The sequence below is a fragment of the Acanthisitta chloris genome, unplaced genomic scaffold, assembly GCF_000695815.1.
Source record: "Acanthisitta chloris isolate BGI_N310 unplaced genomic scaffold, ASM69581v1 scaffold31789, whole genome shotgun sequence".
Lineage (NCBI taxonomy): Eukaryota > Metazoa > Chordata > Aves > Passeriformes > Acanthisittidae > Acanthisitta > Acanthisitta chloris.
The window spans coordinates 61,247-66,304 of record NW_008690278.1 but is presented as its reverse complement, the minus strand read 5'-3'; positions in this window follow the sequence as shown (position 1 = coordinate 66,304).

Genomic DNA, 5,058 nt, shown 5'->3' with positions numbered 1-5,058 from the left:
TTACTATTAATTTCTGCTTAGGACTCATGAAGTCTTAGCCTTAAAGTTCTGCCCAGTTCTTGGCAATGCAATATGGTAAGGTTGGAGAGAGGCTAGAGGACAAGTGGAATAAAAGGTTTAGGCATCAGGGCCTGTGAGGAAAGATTAGAGTAGCTTGGGTTTTTTCGGACTAGAGAAAAAAAAATGAAGGGCACACACTTTCGAGTGTGAATTTGTTTTATACTGAACACAGTTTCTGACTGTCTACCACAGATATAAGAAGTAATCATCTTTTATGGTGTGTTGTATTGTTTTGTTTTAGCATTGTTATGCAGGCCTTATTTGTAATTTTGCATACCACCATCATATTTACTGAATGCTTGGCTTCCAGATTGTCTCTTATCTCTTTTTCTAAGTACCAAAACCCAAGTGGGAATATGTAAGTAACATTTGTCAGGCTTCTTATTATCAAATACATCTTAGAAAAGTGCGTGTATGCAAGGATTTATCTTTTTCTATAACTTCTTTAAATGCAAACCAAGGTGGACTTATCCATCTTATATGAAAACATAAGGATACAAAAATTTAGAAACTAATATGCTGCATACTTATTTTAAAAGATCAGCTGGTCTCATTATACTTTTAGTTTGGCTTTGCCAGTATTGCAGTTGATGCTTTCTGCTGAAAGTTTACTCTGATCAGGCTGATGCAGTCTTTTGTGTCAGTGCAGGTTTTGGTTTTGGCTACTTCTTGCTACAGCTTTTTAATATTGTCTAAAAATATCATCCGTTCTTCTGTGCACGTCTAATACCACTTTAACATGTTTCCTTTGTGTGTAATTCTGTGACACGCTGCATAGTGTTGTCTGGCAGCTCTTAGCTCTCTTGTTTTTCTTCTCACCATAAAGTAGATATTTCAGAGTAAGTGGCAGCATGATTTAGCAAAACTTTTAGAGGTCCAAGAGTTTGTTATTGTTGAATGTTTTATGTTTGTTCCACTATGCACTGAACTGCAAGTTAAGCAGTCTGATGTTTGCAAAGCAAGGCAAACACAGTAAAGTATCCCTAAAAGGTTGAAATTGGTACAGATGGAGTGAGTAGCAAGCCATCAACCTGTCCCTGTGGGTAGTTTCCAAGCATGCCAGAGATGAAAATCAAGTTTTGTAGATGGATGTGAGAGTAGATGGGATTTTTTGGCTAACTGGAGGTTCATTTGCAAAAGATGGCAGAGTCTGAAGAGAGTGATGCATTCAAAAGAGAATGAGAGACAGGTTTAGTTATTTCAAACTTCCTGTGCCACCTCGGGATTTTCTAGTAGCTGTACTGCAACTTTCTGTTCTGTCTCCATTTCTTGTAATTGTACTTTTTTCCCAGGATTTTGGTTTTGTTTAAAGTAATGTGTTACTTTCAGTATTGTAGTCAGGGTTGTGAAACTAGATGATGGGAGCTTGTCAGAATTTGGCTTCCTGCCTCTTAAGGGCACAGTTGTAAAAGTCAGCTAGAGGTGTGTGTTTGCTCAGTTTTGGTGCTCAGTTCTTTCCTGATGCAGTGAAAGCAAATGGGGTGAGATGTGGTTCTTCAACTGACTCAAGATGTATCACAGGCAATGTTCTCTACTATGGGAGAAGGAAGTACAACCTTGCCATGATATGCTGACAGTGACAACAGTAATACAAAGGTGATAGCCTGTCACCTTGGATAAGGATGAGGGATGCTGCGAAGCCAACACCTTCATAAGAGCTGGAATTTTACCTAGAACTATACATCCTCTCTTCGATCTCCTTGTAAAGAGAGTGAGAAAGTAGTTAATTGAGTTTCTTAGTTTTTAGAGGACACTTCACCTGATGCCACCTCCTCTGATAACTACTTCCACATTGTGGTCCAAATGTCTGTGAATGCATTGTTTATCTCCAAAACTCAGTAGAACAAGTCATGTAGAGAGCAAGTTATTTCTGACCTGTTGCTGATTGTTAAAGTCACGTGAAACTTTCTTTCAGTTATCGGAATTGTTCCTTGAGACTGATGGTAAAAACAAACATAGGCTATAAATGTAGTTAGCCTGCTGGGCAGGGGTACAATAGAGTCTTTGTTCTTACCGAGTACTTAATTGTAAACTGGGTCATGAAACTATTGCCTTCTGATTTGAGGAAAGGTGGGAAAATACCAGCTCATTTTAAGGACTTTTAACTGGCTTGTGGACAGTGTTGATTGTTCACTTATTTATATTTTTACAAATACAGTTAAAAATAAAAAAAAAAATGTGTCTGCTGTCAAAATAATCTGTTCTTTGGGTTCACTAAAGGAGTTGGAAATGGTAATTTCCTTCACACGAAACATACACTATACATCTCTTGGGGAAGATTGCTAAATCCAAGTACTGGTTATTGCAGTGGAACATTGTGAAGGAATGAGAAATAGGATTTCGCTTGTGTTGGAAAAATGTTTCAGCAAGTGTCGTGAGCCCAAGGCTCTTTTTCTGCTGTTATGCTTGTCTCTGGCATGCAGCTGATTCTGGTCACTGGAAAAGCATGTTTTCCACAAATATACCTTTCCTGTGTCAGCTAAGTTGTTCCTTAAGGCTGAGTTAAGTGTCATGTCCTCTAGTCTCTGGGTTCTTCAGTTCCACATGCTGAGTAGAGCTACAGCAGTCAGATATCTCAGACTTGCTGTGTCAGGATTATATTTGTAGTTGTTTAACTATTACCTTCAGATCCCCCTTGGCACAGGACAAGCCACAAGATAATGTATTGTTTAACACTTACTATATTGCTAGAAGGCAGGTTGTATACTAGGTTTAAGGGCAGATGCATGGTAGTATAAGCATATTCATCTGCTAGAAACTAGAAAGATTTTTCACAGCTGTCTGTGTTTAAGTATGGTTTAAGTAAAAGCATTATTACTACTAGTAGTAGTAGTATTTACTCATTCTCTCCCTTGTGTTTTATTTGGTTTTAAGTATTTCCTCCAATAATTCCTGATATATGTACTGTCTTTTTAACACTGCTAACTTTAGCAATGGTTTTAAGGACCTGCTGGTAGTTGTCCCTGCCCTCTGTCACTCCCAATTACAAGTGCTGATGACCCTGGGGAATAAGCTAGGAGAGTTCTGACCAGAAAGCAGAGGGAACCTGTTAATGACTGTCTTGGTGCTTAACTAGGCATGAACATAAATGTTAACCTGCTGTAATGCAAACACTCCCTTCTGTCACAGCAGGACTCAATCCACAGCATATAAGGAAGTTATGTGCTTTTTCACATCAAACTATGTTGTCAATTGTGCCTTATAGAAGCATAGAAATAAGAATAATTCATGGATCTTAAGTCTAGTCAAAGCCTAGTAATCAGCTGCAATAGGCTGATAGAGAGAAAATTTATACCCTGAGTCAATTTTTGAAGAAAAACATAAAACAATAAAAGGTGATTTTGGGCATTTGGAGGACTGAGATAGTAATTTTGATTTTAGTCATGTTGAGATGCAGCCTGGAGGAAGAAGGCCTTACAGTAGCTAAAATGCCACTGATAAAGCTTTCTAAAAGTAAACCAATCCTTTCAGCTTATTTTTTTCCCCAAAGATGTGTTTGACTGTTTTATGCTTATTAACCTGTGATTATAACCGTTATTTGTAAAGATGTGGATTGAGGGAGGAGAATTAAAATAAGGAGAGCAGAACAATGCTTAAACCAAAGTGTAAGATTGACACAAAGAAGAAATAGATATGAACTGCTTATGACTAAAATAGGAAGAATCAGAACTGTACTTTACCTCAGGAAGTGGTTTCTAGTACATGTTCAGCTGCTGCTCTGAGTTCCTTATGGTTGTTACTAGCTGTCCTCTGACTTGCTTCCTGTTAGCTGCACTAAAGAAATTAATCATTGTCTTGATAAAGGAAGTGCATTACTTCTACCAAGTGCTAATGCTTCAGGTTAGTTGCTTGATCTACATTTGGATAATAATTAACAGTAAAGATGAAAAATCTCAGGCATCAGTAACTTGAAAGTGCAGCATCAAGTCACTTGTCGTCCTTGACTAACTCAGTTCATCGTGGACTCCCAAGGTTAGAAGTACAAAAGTAAGGGGCAACAAACTAGAACATGGTGGAAGGTGCAGTGGCCTTTTATACAGGCCTGCATCAAGACTTTTCAACAGCATCAAAGAAAATGTTGAGCCTTTGCACTGATATAGATGGGATATTTTTGCTGAATCTTGTCCTATTGGACAACCTGCCTGTAGGTATACTCTGTAAATCATCGAAATCCCTGTTGGTAGCTTTTTGTCTTTTACTTGTGTGTTAATTATTTAGCAGATCAAAATCAATCAGACTTTTATCAGACTTTTCCATGGACCATAAGACTGGTCCAGCCAATCTTGTTCTGTAACTGGAAGACTGCTGTCTTTGGCAATGACATGAAGTATTAAGTAGTTTTGTCATAGACTATTATGCAGTTGCATCACAATCCAGACTGTCTTAATTATTCTTTATCCCATATTGCCTCAGGCTGTGACCTCAAAAGCTAAACAAGGTCATGCTTGGCTAGAATGAGAGAAGTCAAACAAATTCAGTGCTACAGGAAATATTAGTGATTCAGTAGGTGAGGCAACACCCCTGAGTTAATCTTTTCCCTATGCCCCAGACTGGTAAAAGATGCTGCAGCTTGCATGATGAGATGTAAAACTGAGATCCTTTGTTAAAGTTTCAGTGCTATTCCTGGTAAAAATGAAGATGTTAGTCCAGAGTTCCTGCTAAGTTCAAATTTTAATGGCTGTGTTCTCTACACATTTCTGATTTCTATTTTAGAAGAGTCATTATCATCTTCCTCGTGTCTTAAACTGTTCTTAAAGTTGTTGCGAAAGTTTGCATTTCAGAGACATGTTTGCAGTTGGCAACAGAACAATTTGCAGAAAAAATGGTCCATTTTGAGATCTTTTGAAATCAAGAGAATCATATTCATATAAGAAATGTCAGGTCCAAACTGAAAAGCTGCCAGGTTTTTTTTTTTCTTTTAATGTGTGCAGAATAGCTTCTTGGCTTGAGTATACATGGTCGAGTGTACTCACACTTATGTATCTTTATTTTCCATAG